Consider the following 18,815-nt stretch of genomic DNA (forward strand, 5'->3'; position numbering starts at 1 on the left):
GTTAGGATGGTCCTCCTTTCTGTTTCTGCTTTTCACTGACAACTTGAAAGGGTACCCCTGGTTTCACCCAAATGAGCATCACCTGGAAAAAGCTGAATAGGTGGTATATACTATGTGTCCCCTCCAGTGTCGATGCAGAGCCACCCCTTCCTGGTTATTATAGTGGGTCTCTGTAGGAAAGTAGGATATGCTTCTTATGGTTACCTCCACTTTTTGTTAAATGTGATACTGTTTTTGACTAGTCTGACTGGGATCCTGCTAACCAGGACCCAAGTCTATCTGCTTTCTCCCTAACCTGTTATGTTGTGTACTTTGGTACACTCCAGCTTGGATACTGGGGTACCGTTGTCAGTCCCTTGTATATGGTACCCATGTACCCCGTGGCACAGGTACCCCAGAGGCCTCCCAGGGAAGCATGTATTATGCCACCCTGAGAGGCCATGCAAAATGGAACCTACAGGCCTGCCATTGCAGCCTGTGTAGGTTGGTGCATGCACCACTTACTTAAGATATAGGTTGACTATATCTAAAGGTCACTGCACTTAAAACCTTTAGGTCACCCCTCTAGAAGAGCTTAACAATCCTGACGGCAGGGTGCTTGGTTCTAAGTGAAAGGGTGCCACTGCATGAGTAGGGCACTCCTGCAGCCTACTGAGTCCATTCTCCCTGGTTGTCAGTGAGGCAGCCATTAACAACATATAGAGTGGCATTATGCGACAGCGTGATGACCAACTCTAAAACGGCTGAAACTAATCCTATCTTGTTTGGTGTCAAAGATTGTGGAATCATACCCCCACACCGGTAACCGGTGTGGGAGGTATGATTCCGCTCCTCAGAAGTGAGCTTTGTTGGGTCCCTGGTGTTCTTGGTACCAGCCTTCTAGTCCCGGGCAGCACAAAATGGTTGCTGCCAACCAGAGACACATTTCTTCCCTCCTGCTGCTGGGCCAAGCTCGAGCAGGGGAAGGCAGATCAATAGGCACCCTGTCACAGGGAGGTGTGACCACCTCCCAGACAGGATTTAGTGTCTTAGGTCTGATTGGGTGCGCTTGCCAGCGACCGAAAGTCAGCATGAGGGGCACATTTGGTGCCCCTGTACATAGTCCAGTTCAAACCAGTCCTGGGAGCCGCTGGCTCCTGCTCTGGCGCACAACTAGTCAAAGGACATACGAGTAACCTCCCCACTGTCCAGACCCTCCCCTGGGAGGGTTCCCTGAATCTGTCCAACCCTCTCCCGTGGGTACAAAAGGGCTTACCGGGCTGTAGGACCCTAGATTCGACATGGACAAGATTCTGAACCAGAAACCACTAAACTTCGACTGTCTAGATACTCTGGACTTTGCTGGACTTCGTATGGGCCCGACTTCGTCTATCCCTCAGTTTGAAGCATCATCTGTGCCCGTGCACCATACAGGCTCTGTGCAGGACCTGTGGAGCATCATGGAAAACTGAATATATCTCCCTTGGAGTGAAGGAGTCACTCCCCTGCATCCACAGGCACCACATCATGACTGACCAGTCTGCTACTCCTGAGCTCCTATCGACTCCAAAGGCTCCAGCAACACAGGAAGTGGTTTTGCATATCCCTGGAGATCCAAGACGCTCTCTTACCAAGTTTGAGGACAGAATCCCTTGTGGGGGCTGCAATACCCATAGCCCTGTGCACCACGTTCATTTGCAAGTGCATATGCTTGTTGACATTTTCCAAGCAAGTGCATTGGGCTCTTTTCTTTTTTTTTTAATTTTTAACAATTTTATTGATTTGTTGCAAGCCAGTTACAATACAGACAATAATAAGCTTGTGGAGCGGAAAACATATATACAAGCCGCCAGTACAGAAATGGAGCTGAGTATACATATGAATTTTGTTTACGAATCAATCTCAGCCACAAGTTTAAACAGAAAAAAAAAAAGAATATAAAAAAGATATACTTAAATGAGTAGGAAACAGGAAGAGGGCCAAGAGTTAGCCCACTTCCCCCTGAATCCAATGCAGGACTAGCGCCCAGATTTTCAATCCTATAGCTTTTTTTTACTCCCCTTTGTTCTATATATAGCATTCTCCAGATTATACATTGCTAGTAAACGTGCCTTCCAAGTGCGAAAAGATGGTGGTTCTGGGCTAATCCATTCTTGAGTAATACAGCCACGATAAATTGCCATGCAGATGAAGACCAACTTTCTATTATACTCATTCAATACCTCAGAAGACACTCCAGTCAATATTAAATCTGCAGTTATTATGATTGGAGCTCTAAGTACTACAGTGACAAAAGATTGAATTTCCTGTAACAGAGATGTTAAACGTGGACAACAACAAAACATATGAACTGCGTCTGCAGAAAACAGCCCGCATCTACTACATGTGGATCCAGCTGTTGACCCCCATTTCGAGATTTTTGCAGGGGTGTAATATAGATCAAAAATAGCCATATAGTGCTGTGAACGCATTCTACCTGTTAACAAAACAGAGTTAGCAAGCAAAATAGAACTCTTAATCATATTATCAACGCAGTCCAACTTCTGTGCCCATCTCTGTTGAACATCTAGCATATCATCTGGACAGTATGATAATAGTAAATTATAATAAATCCCAATCCTTTTTTTAGTATATAAGGTGTCAATAAGAGGAATCTCCACAAGTCCAGAATAAACCAAAGAGGTCAAATTGTTTAGAAAACTATGCAACTGGAGGTACTTAAAATAATCAACGTTTGTAAGATTAAATTGACATTGAAGTTCTGCAAATGTTATGATATGATTATTGTGCCATAAGTCACCTAAAATGTTAATACCCTTGTTCCGCCATCTCAACATTGTATGGTCTCTAAAAATAGGAGGAAAAATATGTGGAGACGTCAAGGGAGTATATCTCACAATTTTAGGAATCCCTACATGACGCTGGATTAAATTCCAGGCAAAAAACGCCGCTTTCAAGATCTTAAATTTTGTGTTTTATAATAACTAGGTTCTATGTTTTTCAACAAGTGTCCGTGTGCCTCAACTCCAAAGGCAAACTCGTAAATAGAAGGGGTATGGGATTCTGATATCTGAAACTTAGCACGAATTATCAAAGGAGAAATACACTGTAATACAGACGCCAAATAGTAAAACAAAAAATGTGGTGTGCTCCACCCGCCCCTGTCCTTAGGGAGAATCATCTTTTTGTATGCTCTACGTTGACGTTTATAGCCCCACAGGAATCTGGTCGCCGTTCTCTCAAGTTGTTTAAAGAAAGTGGGAGGAAATTCTAAGGGCACAGATCGAAATAAATATAAAAATTTAGAAGGAATTAACATTTTCAACACGTTATTCCTCCCATATAGAGACAAATGTAAATGGTTAATACGTTCCAGCATAGAGTTAGCCTTTTTAAGCATAGATTTATAATTGAGTTCCGATATAGCAGAGATTGGAGTAGTAATCTTTAATGCCCAAATATGTCGCCACAGGAACTATATTAAGATGAGCCAGAGGATTCTGGCCCACCAAAAGAATTTGAGTTTTGGACATATTGAGTTTATACCCAGAAAAAGCACCGAACTTAGTTGCCAGCTCTTCCACCTTAGGAATAGCTCTTTCAATATCTGTAGTGATCACAACCACATCATCAGCATAGGCGAGAGCTCTATAGTTAACTCCTGCGACCAGAACAGGGGATATATCCTCAGTTTGATTCAGCTCTTTAAGAAAAAGATCAATATAAATGGCAAAAAGTAACGGAGAAGCTGGACAACCCTGTCTAGTTCCCCGGTAGATAGAAAACAAGGCAGATGAGTTTGTCCCAATTTTAACACAAGACATGGGGGATTCGTACAGGGCTTTCAAAGCCATGATCATCCTAGATCCGAACCCCTTAAAAAAAAGCATATCCCAAAGATAGGGCTAGGCCACCCTGTCGAATGGTTTTTCAGCATCCAACAGGGTGATTGCTATAGATGTATTAGTGCCTTGAGCCCAGTCCATTAAAGCAATAACCCTGCGAACATGATCCGTGGTATCCCGCTCAGGTATAAACCCATGTTGCCACCTAGAGACTATGGTAGAAATTACCCCTGATATTCTTGAAGCTAAAATTTTTGAAAAAACGTTACTATCTGCATTAATTAACGATATTGGCCTATAAGAGGCCGGATTAGTTGCAGGTTTATCTTTTTTCAAAAAAGCCATTATTGTCGATTGCCTCCAGGAGGGTGGAGCTATCCCTTTCTGTGCTTCTAAAAAAGTGGCCAACATATCTTGCTTCAGTAAATGCCTGAAGAGCCTAAAGAACTCCAGAGGAATACCATCAGGTCCCATCGCTTTACCAGCAGCGAGAGAAAGTAGGGCCAGCTCAATTTCATCCCAAGTAATATCAGTATCCAATGCCTGGCTTTGGACGGTGGTTAGTTTTGCCACATTGTCCAGAGAGGAGAAATTCAAAAATCGTTCATTAGAGTACGGTAAAGCATCTTGCTCATAGAGGTGTAACTAAAACTGCCGGAATACCTCAAGAATTTCCTCAGGATTATTATAAATCTGACCAGTGTCATCCTCTATGGCAGTAACGGCATTATAAGCCGCTTTTTGTCTTATCGTTTTCGCCAAGATCCTACCCAAATTTTCCCCATCTCATAAATCTGTGATCTAAATATTGCCGCCTGCTCTGCCACTTTAATTGCTAATACCTCATAAAGTCTAGCTTTGTGTAGATCTAAGATGGTTTTAATATGCTCGGTGTTTTGTGATAAACTGATAGTAATAGTTAATTTTTCCTCCCATTCCTGTATTGCTTTATAATATATATCCAACTTATTCTGAATATTTTTTTGCTTCCTAATCGAATAAGACAATGTCTCCCCACGTACTCCTGCTTTAAAAGCGTCCCAGACTATTTGGCGCGAAGCACTCCCTCTATTAAACTCAAAGAAATCCCTGATCCACTTCCCCATATGTTCTATGTATGATGAATCCGCAAGTAGCTTCCACTCGAAAGACCAAGTTCTCGCCGAAGGTATACCTGGTACGGCTGTTTTAACCTCTATCAGCACCGGGTTATGGTCGGAAATAATACGAGGGAAAATTTGAAACCCGGTATTGATATTAAGTCCTAACGTAACAAAAAAATAGTCCAAACGGCGGAGCTTCTGATGAGGGGCAGAGAAGAAAGTGTACCCTGGTGACAATGGGTTTTTATCAAACCCCACGTCACACAGGCCAAAATCCAAAATTAATGCTCTTAATGCCTTAAATGTCTTTTTTTTTAAGCCTAGGTATGTTGAGGTGCCCCGTATATCCAGGCCCCCTTCCAAATGAATATTTAAATCTACGCAAATAATTAGAGGAGACAGCCAATCAACTAACTCTAAACTTAAGAAGTTCAGTATATCAGGATCGTCAGTATTTGGGGCATATATTGAACATATAGTGCATACTTCACTATCAATACAGATCTCAATGATCAACCATCTACCATACTGATCTACTTTAGAACGTTTCAAAATACCCAAACCATTCCTCATAAGGATAGCCACACCTTTAGTGGTAGTTCCTTGACGAGTGCATTGCAATAGCTGCATGCCTAAATCATGAAATAAATGTCTGTCATTCCAAATCAAATGCGTTTCCTGAAGACACAATAAATCCAGCCTCATATTCTGTATTAGTTGAGCGCAAACACCCCTTTTTTCCCTATTGTTTAGACCACAAATATTCCAGGAACATATCCTCAATTTACCCATCTTATTAATATTAAGATGAACAGCATACAGCCCCTATATGACGCCAATTTAACACATAACACCCCTTAAAAAAAGAACAAAAAAGATACTCTCTCTTTTTTCTTTTTCTTCTTTGTCTTGAACTCCATTTAGTATTAACATTAAACTTGATGTATATCTAAAAAAAAATATTTCTATTCAGATTCAAAATCATCTTGTAACATAAATCATTCTCCGAGCCAATTTTCCTACCCGTGCTTGCCACCTCCTCACCCCTCACCCACTACCCCACTCTAATCCCCCCCCACTCCCTTCCCTTACCCCTACCCAAAAAGGGCCAAGGGACTGAACAGTCCCTAACATGTGATGTAGTGAGAAGCAACCTGTGCCTCGTGTCTCGCACTCCACCTTATGTAATACCATTAAAAGGAAAGGCGAATATATAAATTCCAATTAGCTAAGAAGAAAAGAAGGAGAGCACATAGATTAAAAAAAAAAATCCAAGCTGACACCCAACAATCAAAAATACAATGGAAATATTCATAATACAGCAAGTAGTTCCTTAGCGGCTCCCTCAGATGTTAAAAAATGCGTTCTCTCTTTATAGATTACCTTCAATTTAGAGGGGTTACGGAGGAAGGCTTGGGCACCCTAAGCCTGAAAAGATGGTATTAGTTGGCGAAACTGCGAGCGTTGTTGTACAGTAGCATGACAGTAATCAGGCCGAACAAAAACTTCCAAGCCCTTCCCCCTACGCTTACGATCCGGTCTAGCCAGATCGTACTAAGCCTCTCAGGCCAAAAAATTATTCAAACATATCAGTATAGCTCTTGGTTTCACATTACTGCCAGATCTAGTATTCTTTTGAAATGGAAATCTATGGACCCTTTGGAGTTCCACGTCCCACTTCCAATGCAATAATTCTGGAAAAGCTTCCACAAAGAGCTCACTAACAAATTGCCTAGCATTCCCCCCTCACTCCCCTCAGGAATACCCAAAATACGTAAGTTATTACGGCGTGATCTGTTTTCTAAGTCAACAAGCTTCCAGTTAATCTCTTCCTTTAAACCTTCCAAGGAAGATAGTTGTGCTTTTTGGGTGTTCATCATGTCTTCACTTTCAGAGATCCTACCTTCAGCTTCAACCACCCTGGCAGTCATTTCATTACATGATCTAGCCACACGCCTTAGGTTGTTTTGCAACTTACGTACTGCCCCTTGTGTTCGTAAGTTCTCAATTCTTGTTTCTTCTCGGTGTTGAAGCATAACCTGATATAATGTACCCAACATGATCACAGGGGCCTGGGAGTCAGCTGGATTACTTAAAGATCTAATAATAGAAGAGCCAACACTGGTTCTTTGTATCGACAATACGGAATTTTCCTCTGTCTCCGACACTGGGCTGATTGGTGGGTCCTCAACTTCCTGGTTGTAGTCGTCTGGAGAGCTCCTGAAATCTTGTATTGAACTACTCAAACTGTTAGCACTTAGAGCGTCTCTTATATCCCCTTCAACACTCTCAGATTCCAGGGCAATGGATAAGTCTGACATGGAATAGAAGTTCCCTGTGGAATCAAGTGTATCTGAGTCAACATCCCCCGCCAATCCTGGGAACTCCTGTGTAATGACTCTAATACCCCCGTTCGCTCATTCACGGCCCCTTTGATACATGAAGAGGCAGAAGCAACAGTCTGGAGCAAGCTTGCATTCTCGTTCTCATTGGCAAAGGCGATGTCTTTAGCTATATGATCATTCCCAACTGTCCCGTTGGCTGGCTTAGCTGTGGACCTGTCATTATTTTGAATATTTTTCTTTTTAAACATACCCGGAATTTTTGGGATAGCGCCAGTACTACAAGTCCCAGAATCCACCTGGTCCGCCTGCGATAGAGCGGAATCCCTGGAATCAATAGGCAGACTAGGATCAGTAGATGCATGAGATTGAGTTTGTAAATTAGATCCACTGTCAGCAGCTAAATCAACAGGGGGCACGTTCTGGTTAGGGACCGCCGCTGCCGCAATAGCCACTCTAGTTTTTGGCTTCTGAGTCTTTGAGATCAAAGCCGGGGTGGGATTTTTGGGTGCCATTTCAATAAGTCTACTTCTTTCTTGATAGCGCGGCAAGAAAAACCGCGTACCTCCTTCAGACAAAAAACCAGGATCTAAGTCACCTTCAGAACCCCACTGCTCCAGTCTCCAAAGTCGACTCACTACAGTAGTTGAGGAACGCCAAACCCGCTGTAGTGAGCGCCGAAAACAGCAATGGAGATCCGACCGCATTCCGGGTAAAACAGATAAGACAGTGTGCTTAGCTCGAGAGTGGCGTTCTCCAAGAACATTTACTCAGCGCTCACAATCATTCGCGGCAGGCAGCCGGAAAGTAAACAACAGATGAAATTTCGCAGATAGCTCATCCAGATTAAAGTCAGGTCTCAGGTTAGCGTAACTGGATACCACCACTGCTCCCCACTGCTACTGCCGAGCACAAAAAAGTCAGCCCATAGTTTCTCTGAGGCGAGCACAACGAGAGCACCTCCGCAGCTTCTCACACGAACGCCTCTGCGTCCGCCATCTTGCCCCCCTGAAAACTGAAGATATCTCCCTTGGAGTGAAGGAGTCACTCCCCTGCATCCACAGGCACCACATTATGACTGACCAGTCTGCTGCTTCTGAGCTCCTATCGACTCCAAAGGCTCCAGCAACACAGGAAGTGGGTTTGCATATCCCTGGAGATCCAAGACACCCTCTTACCAAGTTTGAGGACAGAATCCCTCGTGGGGGCTGCAATACCCATACCCCTGTGCACCACGTTCATTTGCAAGGGCATATGCTTGTTGACATTTTCTAAGCAAGTGCATTGGGCTCCTAATAGCCCCAACCTCTGGCACCATTTCCTACCAAAAACTCTGGCCTCCTCACACTGAGTTCTCTGTGGGCTGCTGTTTGGTGAAATAGCTTGCGGTCCTCTCGAGACTCCTGTGCCTCTGGCCTGTGAGTCCCCTTGAGGGTCAACTTTGCTTTTATTGGGCCTCCCTGGTTGCTCTTGGCCTGCCCTGACCCCCCTGGCTTTGGTAAGTCTACTGAATCTTACTGGTCCGAACCGTAATCTTCCTTGACCTTCTACGTGGGTTGCGGTTGCCAAGGCTTGTTGGTGCTTCCGCCAGACACTGACCCCTCAACACTTGACATCCTTTGTAGGACAGCTCGTACATGGCTTCTGGTTGTCCTCGATGTCTCCTGCTCCCCGTGGCAGCAGAGTCAAAAACTTCATCAACTCACCTGAAGCACCCAACATTGGTGGGCATTCGTCTACCGAGCCTCTGGTCACTCTTGAGGGACCCAGACTCTGTCCCGTCTGCTTTCAGGTACTCTTAGACAAGAATCCACCTTTGGGTTCCAACAGACACTTTTCTTCCTTCCAGCAGCGGCTCTTCTTCGAAGTCCTCCATTGAGTTTTACCGCGGTATCCGACGCCACTTCAGACCTATGCACTCGGCTTCCCTGGGATAGGTAACTGGTACTACGGTATCCACGGGTGGGGTGGCTCTCCAACCACCTAACTTCCACAGGGTTTCTTCGAAGTCCACTGGGAAGGGTCCTTAAACCCTAAAACTTCAACCGCAACTTCCCCATAGAATTGTACGGAGCACGCGGTCGTGTTCCCACACTGCACCCATCCTCCGTGGGGTCCCTTCTTAGTCACCTTGGGTTGTTCCTTGGGGTCCCAGCGATTTTACATCCTTTAGACACTGTCTTGACTCGAGTCGTGGTTCTTTTACCACTATTTTAGTATATGGTTTGGTCTCCCCCTGGAGCCCACTGTGTATTAGTGCTATTTACTATAGTTTCTGTGCTACAGTATTGTGTGCTTTGTGATTATCTTCGTGTAGGAGGTACTGTGTCGTACTAGAGAGTGTTATATAAATAAATACATATTTTTATAACTACTGTGTGGTTCTCCTTTCATTTAACCAATATTTTAAGGTTGCGTTCTGGTAAAACAAGCAGCTTAAAATTCCTTCAAAACTAAGCCACAGCTACCACTTGGATAACTTTCTAAGGTTATCTTTGACCTCTTAAATCACTATAAGGGTTGTTTAGACTGGTGCAAGGTGTCCACTTGGCCAACTTCTCACAGTCTCCTTTTAGAGTGCTATACTGTGTTTTAGGTAGACCTGTACTTTGTAGCATCTGGTCTAATTATTAAGGCCTCGGACATTCCAGGATTTTATACATCTCCCGTCTTCCTGACTTCTGCAATCTGAATTCCTCCTGGACGCCCTATAGTGCAACTGTCCAGCTTTGTGGCTATCCTTACCCCTTCTGTTGTGTTATAAGCGTGTGGTACAAAAAAACACAGAAATCCTAAACTATAAATCCCAAACTCCCTTTTCCCAGGACAGAAAGGCAACATCCTCAGTACTCTTGATCCAGTCCTCTATGCAAGCCACAATATTATATCCTTCACCTCTCTCCGGCAGGCCTACCACCAGGATAGTGATTCTAAGGGCCCTTCCCTCTGCAACTTCTTCCCTGAGCTCCAGTAGGCGGATACAGTTAATCAGGCTGGGCAACGGAGATTTCAGGTCACCTGTCACAGGGGCAATATCATTTAGTGTTCAGCTTTTCCCAGCCTGTCAGCCAGGTTGCATTGGTCGTCACAGAGAAGGCTGAGATCTGCTACGACAGTGTCTATGTTGTGCTCAATGGCTTCTCTTGAGTCTCTAATGGCCTGCAATATGAAGTCTAATTTGACCGACGGGCCAGAGGGGCCTCCATCCAAAGGATTATCTCTCCCACTCATTTGGTCTCCAGCAGTCCCTGTTTCCTTCTCGGGCACAGCCGCATTATCCTTCCAGTGGAAAAGAGGAACTGGTATGAAGCTGATGTGTGGCTCACCAACCACGGGCCCACTCAGAGGCCCACATCCTCTATTTGTGGTTAGTACCCTTAGTTCTAGCCCCAAAGTTTGCGCCCTAGTCCATCCCGTGGGGGAAGGGTGGGCAGGTGTGCACAGGAGAAGGTAAGCCCCCACCAGACAGTACAAGGGCGGGGAGCTGACCTGAGCAGCAGCCCAGCCTGCCTGCCCGTTAATGTCCTTCCTCCAGGCCCATCTTGCCCCAGCCAGCAGGTGTCCCTCCAGTGTAGGCTGGGGGCTAGCCAGACGGTTTCCTCTTTGTGTCAGGAGTGGTAGCGGCATGCCAATCATGCCCCAAGGTGCTCCCCTCACCCCCTATGCTGCCCTCAGGGTGGTTATAAGGCCCTACTATGGCCCCCTGGCAGTGCAGGGCCCAGAAATAGGAAGACTGTCAGGGTCCTTGGCAGGTCAGTCCCACAACCCGTCCAGCAAGTCCCTATACCTACAGGTGGCGGTGGTCTCAGTCAGAGCCTGCTAGATCAAGGTAGGCCAAGTCATCTCTCTCAAGGCGACTCAGCTCAGCCCTGCTCAGCAGCACAAGAGTAGATCAGGGTTAAGGGGACCCCCACGCAGGCTGCCCGGAAAGGCTTTGCAGCTCACGGGGCAGGTCCTGTCATGGAGCCCCCTCTCACCGGCATTAGACTGCTCGTCCGTGCGGCCAGCCAATATTCTTCTACCCACCTGAAGCCGTTGAGGTCACCCAGGAGAACCGCACACACTGCGGTGTCTCCGGCTCCATAGGCTAGGGTTGTCTCTGCTGGTGGCTGTGAGCGGCCGCCATCTTAAGAGCTCTCCCCTTGTGGTCCCAGCTCTTGTCTGGTCCTGCTCGGCAAAGGATGCTATGGATATTGTTTTGGCTTCCATAGGTCGGGGCACAAGAATGTTAGTGCCTGTCGCTCTCACAGGGTATGGGGATGCTAATAATGACAGGATGGTGCTGGATGGGAATGCTCCACTAGGAGATCCACGGTTAGCATCTTACTCCATTGATGCCAGGTCATGCCCCCATAAGGCTCAATACACATCAAACTGTATGGGTATAGGAGACCACCAGGGCCTTTGTTTATAAGAAAGTCTCAATACATTGCATTTTGCAGAGCAGCAAAACTGAAATTCTTACCTTTGATGCTCTAATAAGCTGAGAGGTGAAGAGCTCAAAGTCCAGTGAAACTATTTTATTTTGTGCCTGTAAGCTGTAACACGAGACAGCCGAGTATGGCCCAGGAAGGCAGCTCTAAGAGCCTGGGATGTGAGCGGCCAATGACAAGAACTAAAAGCCTTCATAGTGGCCCACTGTGTGCCAGATGTGAAAACTAATCCCCCCCCCTCCACCTCCACTCCCAGCACATAACAGAACCCTTACCTTTCAATATTTTAAGCATTATTTATGTTGTGAAGTGTGGCTTATCCAGCTCACCAATTGGGACGAGTTCTGTCAGGATTGGCACATGGACTTGTATTAGTTAATATTCAGGGTCTTTTAGATAGGGTGACCCGACGTGCCGGATTTCCCCGATACGGTACCGGTTTTGGGAGAAGTGTCCCGACACTATCCCCCAAATTAAGAAAATGTCCCGTTTTTTGTGTAGTGCCAGGGTGTAGAAAAAAATGTCCAGTTTTTTTGGTTTAGTGACTGAATTGAGCATACCATTGGAGCCCGTGTTGCAGAAGGATAAGTGTAGCGCGAAGGGAAATCCATTAGAGAGACACATTTTCTCTCTGGATTTCCCTTTTCTTTCTACAAAGGCTAGCCTCCAGTGTGACCCTGCTCTGCCCTTTAAAGGGAGCGAGCCTTAAATGTGTGCGCACATGCGTGTGTATGTATTTATATATATGTGTATATATTATCTACTGGCGGTCGCCAGTAGATAGTTATAGTTAGGACCGTGTTTCCATAGGAAATCTGAAAATTCTATTTTGAATAACTTTGGCGCCGGTTTACGAATCCTCGGGAAATTTTCAAAACTAATGGGGCACTCCGCTCAGCTCCTACCCTGAAAGTCTCGGGATGATTCGTCAAGCGGGGGCTGAGAAAAAAGGGGGGTCCCAAAACGCGTTTTCCCCATGCATTTTCCCATAGGACCTTTAGTCGAAGGTACAGCCCGAACGGCTGAACAGAATTACTTGAAATTTGGCAAAGAGGTAGTCCTCTGGTCAGGCATGTGCCTTTTGCATATATGGTGTCAATCTGTTCAGTAGTTCCTGAGAAAAGTGCAGTTAAAAGTACATAAATATCTATAGGCGCGCACAGTGCGCGCACCATAACGTGCGCGAGCGTAATTCTGATTGGTGGTTACATGTCAGTCAACATTCGAATCAGTCGAAATCAGGAAGTGTGGGCCGCCATTTTGTGTGTTTTGTGTGTGACAGTGAAAAAGAAAGGTGGAGAACGTGAAAAGGGGGCAGGCTAGAGAGTTCCTGACCCCTTAGCCTTTGTCAGGGGGTCCCTGAAGGACCCCGAAGGGTGAAAAAAACCTTTTTTTTTTCTCCAAAAAACCGCAGGGTGCGAGCACGGTGAAAAACCTTAAAAAAAACAAAAAACATTTTAAACGAGCTATTCCATATTACGGGATACAGTCAATCTATAACTATATACATAGGTAGCTTATTGTAAAATAAATATATAAAAAATATAATAAAACATACATAACTTAGCATTTAAAAAACCTTACAAATTCACTTAAAAAACCATAGGTTTCACACATGTTATAGTTAGGAATTAGCATTTAAAAAACCTTGCAAATTCACTTAAAAAACCATAGGTTTCACACATGTTATAGTTAGCTGGAAATTTCACTCGTAAAAAAACATTGAAATTCCCCCGTTATAGTTAGTTCAGATAACTATAACTCGCGCGACCGCCACTCTATCACAAGGATGATGTCATCAGTGATGTCATGAGTGATGCCACTGACCATGTCATGAGTGATGTAATATGTGACGTCATCAGCAGTGGATTGCGGGCGCGCGAGTTATAGTTATCTGAACTAACTATAACGGGGGAATTTCAATGGTTTTTTACGAGTGAAATGTCCAGCTAACTATAACATGTGTGAAACCTATGGTTTTTTAAGTGAATATATATATATATATATATATATATACACACACACACACACACACACACATTTACAAGTCTTCTGTATTACTGTATATAGGCACATGTTTACAAGGGGCCGCAAAAACCGGGACAGTCCAGATATAGAAGTAAGACTAAAGGCTTTAGTCCTACTTTTATTTCTAGCCTGTCCTGGGTTTGGACCCTCACAATCTGGTCACCCTACTATTAGAGAAACATTTTGTATGCGTTGTGAGTAGCTTTGAGAAGATCTCTCTCTTTAGCTCTCTTGTGCAATGCAATATAAGAAGAATTCTCTGCTTATGAAAAATAGTTTTTGAACATCCTACTCTGAATATAGTGAGACTACTCAGGTTTGAAACAGTAATCTTTGCCCACTGCCTTTGGTACAGCACAGAAGAAAGCTTTACCAGAGAGAAGACATTTGTGATCCACAGTTCTCAAAACTGCAAGGTGGACCATATGATCAAGAGATTCAGGTACTCATCTTTTGAGTAGGCAACAAGGACAACCTTGTTGCAGGCATGCTCTGGGGGCCTGAGAGAATAATTTAAGGGTTCCACTGTCTATTGTAGTGCAAGGCGGATAGTCTTGGCCCCTTTTAAAAGCACTTGAAGATGGAAACTCTTGCTTTGAGAATCAGGTCCATTTCTTCCAAGTGGAATTTTTAAATTAGAGTGAAAGAAAGACTAAAGAAATAACTTGAACTCATGTAGCCCAATGCCTGGCCAGCGTGGAAAGGTAGTAGTATATTTTAAGAGTGTCATCTGACATGAATACATCCTAAATATTGCTTACAAAAATATTGGACTTAATAACAGAACATATACACCCATTGATACAATATTCTTAAAACAATATGTAGTTCACAGTAATTATGTAAGACAATATTTCTATATATAATATTCCTGACATTGGTGACGGCCTTCACTCCCCTGAAGTCAGAGCACACACCAAATTCAGAGACTCCCCGCCCCCCCACCAGGCAGGCCGTAATCTCTGTGCTTTCAATGGTTAGGTACTGGTGTAGCACCTCCACTCAAGGCACTCAACTCTACCAAGCAGACCCCATGTTTCTGGAGCCTGAATGGCAAAATATTTTTTATTTTGAAGAAGTTCGAAGTCCATAAAAAAATCTCATACACCTTCTAATTAGGGTAATTGTTTGATTTCCATGCCTGGGACTGCCAGAGAGGACCCAAGCGGGAAATCTAGAAGCTATCAACTCGCCCTAAAAAGGGCAGGGCCAGTGCTGGATTAAACCCTGTGGAGGCCCCTAGGCAGTCGACATTTCGGGTCCCCCCGTGCAAATTATCTCCTAATACCCAATGCACCAGATTTTTTTACAAACTGACAGCTGCCAGAAGATGAGCTTTCAAGAGACAAACTGTTATGTGAATCTGATTTGTCTGGCTAATGTACTTAAAGTTGTTGATGGGTACATTGCAGTAATACAGTATTTTCTCTATAGAGTCTTTATTGTAACATTTTCGTTTCTTTGAGTTGAATTTAAGAAAACTTGCTTTTAATTCTTTTTCAAGATCAAATCAATATTATTTTGTTCCATTGTCGCGGACCCCTAAAAGGAGTAGGGCCCATAGGCTGGTACCTATTTGGTAATCCAGAACTGGCGGGGGCGCCCGCCAATATGACCTGGTAGCGCTGAGGCAGAAGGGCTCTTAATCCGCTGGTGCCCCATAAATCAGGAGAGTGAACCTCGAGTTTGGCTAGACAGGAGAATTGTCCTTTTATGATGGTACTCCTGATCCAGCAACCTCTAAATGATCCACTGACCCCAAAAGAATGAAACAAGAGAGATTTGTGTCCAGTGAACAAAGACCTAAATGGTCAGTAAACAGCCTTAAGGCTCCACTCTGTGTGCTAGGCTTATCCACTGAAGTGGCTCATGCACCTTGTGCTGGGAATGTACTCAAATGCCCAGAAACATCTGACATTTTGTTTTGCACCCCAAGTCATTCGGAGCAAGACCAAGCTTGATAAACACATGAACTGAAAGTTAAAATGAGAAGCCCTGGAAAATGCTTTAATTCCAGAGCCTCGTATCACAGAGGGAGGGACAGAGCTAGCTGGCTCTGGCCTCTCTAGGATGATTTAAGGGAGGGAAAAAACATGAATTTCAAAGGTTTAATTTTAAAGTGCTTTTTTCCCCTAAAAGGAGAGGATAATAAGTAAGAGCTTTTATGGGCCTCTCCAGAGAGAAATGCTTTATTTTTTTATTTATGTGTTGCAGCATAGCATGCATGTGCCTGTAAATCAGAGGTCTTCAAACATTTTTGTTCTGAATCCCTTAAAGGAAAATGTTTTGAAGGTGGACCCCTCCGCTCCAAAATGTAATGGCAACACTTGTGAGAGTAGAAGGGAAAGGCCTGAGTGCAGGGGTTTGGGCTTATGAGATCATTTGAGGAGTACTTTTTCTGTAGCTCATAATCCACACTAAATGTGAGACTTGTAAAAGAAACAAGACGTCATTCAAAAACAGAAACTGACCATAAAATACCACTCCCCATATGTTGGATGTTTTGAGCCCCTCACACTCCTGGGACCCAATGCAACTGCCCCTGCTTCACTATTGATAGTTGCGACTCTAAGTGGGAGGCTGTCTGCTCTAACTAATTCAACCCTCCCCTGCCATGCCTGATCATCACTCCTGTCTTGAAACAGACTCTCTATCCCTTCCAGAAAGAAAATAAGCCCCCACATGTTGCCCACCTCTTTGCAGCAAGGGTGTCATCCGCCCTAATGCTAGCATTGAAAATAAGCCTCAATGCCTCTTTTGAAAAGTAAGGCAGTCATAATTATGATACATTGGGCCCCTCACACTCTTGTGCCCGAGTGCCACTGCCCCTTCAGCACAAATGACACCTACTCCTCTGTCCACTCCTCTGGGCCATGACTCCTAGGTCTGAGGTCCAAAGTAGGCTGTCGGCCCCTTTGTGCAAGAAAAGGGAAAATAGCCCACATCTCATCTCAACCCCCCTGTTACAGGGGGCCTGTTACCTGTGCAGCTAGGGTGGCCTTGGCTCTAATGCCACCAAGGAAAATTACTTCCCACCCACCTTTGCTCTCACTATTGCCCCAGTGCCACTGTGTTTTCTGCACTAAGGGTGGTGATGGCCATGTAAAACAAATTACCCCACCTCTTGATCCACCTTTCTTTGGGACATCTATCTGTGGAAGCTGTCTCTGGCCATTTGTAAATGAAAAATTAGCCACCACATAGCTCCACTTCCACAAAATGGATGAGAGGCAATATAATCACACTTAGTTCTGTCGGGTAAAAAGTACGATTTCAGACAAATTTAGTCAATAATTCCTAGTTTTAGTAAGATATTTCTTTATTCTTTAGGTACTTCCAATATCCTCCTTTGCACTTATTAGGCATACAGATGCAACCAATGTGTTTCGCCCATAAACCAGGGCTTCTTCAGGGCTGCAAATATATATCAAAAAACACATGTTCCAAGCCCCCCAACGCTATATGAATGGCTTGGTGGCAGGTATGAGTATTTTTTTGTATGCTTTATTTACATTTCCACAGGAAAAAAACAGACAGTACATCGTCGGTTCATGTACACACATAACTAATACAATATGCGGCAACACACCATACTGGGCTGTAAAAAAAAGAGTACACTTCAAACACCATCCCCTTTCAACCCCACTTCTCAACAATTTTCTTCCCCTCCCTCTTGGGGGTCTTCCACCAATGGATCCCGATCTGTCTGTGAGCCCACAGATGTTTGCGCTAATAGGTAGGATTTATATGGCTGCCATATGTCTCGTGGCCTTGACCAGGGGGGTTGCACTTGAGAATACAAATCACTATTGGTAATATAGTAGGACATACTAAATAGCCAATCCTTTAATGCTGGAGAATACTTACTCCCCCAGTGTGAGGCCACTTCTCTCTTTGCCAACAGCAATGCAATGCGCAAAAGCACTTGGAGGATTTGGGGAGGGCCTTAACATAGCCCAGTAGTGCCATCAAGGGGGCAGGTGGAATGGAAGGTATTAGTCCTTTTCAATGTATATTGAATTAATAAAGAACTGCTGTGCTTATCTCAAAATTAGTCGAACATCGTCACCAAGTGCCGAGCACCAGAAACTACAGGCTCAAATTAAGCACTGCAGTGGATGCTTCCTGCAGTGTATGCATAGTATGGCAAGGTGTCAGCAGGCCACAACGTGCGTGTGTGCGATCTGCCCATGGTGCGCTTGTTTTGCACTTTTACATTATGGCTCACGGTGTTCACTCTCACAGAGGTGCCCAGGCTGGCACCTGGTGCGAGTGACACCACCAGCCCCTGTGGTAAACAAAGACAACTCTTTCCCTCCAAACTCCCCCATGTCGCACAGAGCACAAATTTCAGGGCACCCTCTCTGCCCCATTTTTGTACCATGTTATGCTGTGCGCTTTGTTCTGGTGTTACAGTGCACACATTGTTCAGAGGGTCTTACAGTTTCTATCCCCTGCCTTAGAGTGCACCCTCTGCCCACGCTACTCTACAACATAGCTTAAAGACATTGGCAAAGCCAAAAGCTCTGGCTAAACACTTATAAGTTCTCAAAAGAAAGACCAATTGGCTATGCCGATGCTTGTTTAAATAATGACTTGCATATTCACAGTTCTTTATGTTACAAGTTAGGGGATTCATGGCATTATAAATACACAAGTCACTCTTTCGCACTGCGCCAACCAGATTACATTTTGTGACTCTCTGGTCTCACAGGCGTCTGCAGTGATCGCATTAATAAATTGAGGTTTCAGACCGTAAAGAAGATCATTCCCAGTGATTAGTTTAATTTGCAATTATTTTTTATTTATGGTATGTGCAGCAGCTAAAAATGGTTGTGGTGTATGTCACCACACTCTAAATCGTTCCACAGCACAGGTGCTCCACTCCCGGAGTTAACTGTTCCAAAGGAAGACCCAAAACTCAAATGACCATTCAAAAGATATGGGAGAAGCACTTACAAAAAGTTTGATTAATGTGGTATCATTTACTGAGTGAAATCAAAATATCTCATAGAAAAAGTCCAAAATGATGAGTCGAAACTCTAAAAGAGCAAGTACTCATGTGTAATCAAAGTTGTGTTCTTT

The sequence above is a fragment of the Triturus cristatus genome, chromosome 9 (assembly GCF_964204655.1).
Source record: "Triturus cristatus chromosome 9, aTriCri1.1, whole genome shotgun sequence".
Taxonomy (NCBI): domain Eukaryota; kingdom Metazoa; phylum Chordata; class Amphibia; order Caudata; family Salamandridae; genus Triturus; species Triturus cristatus.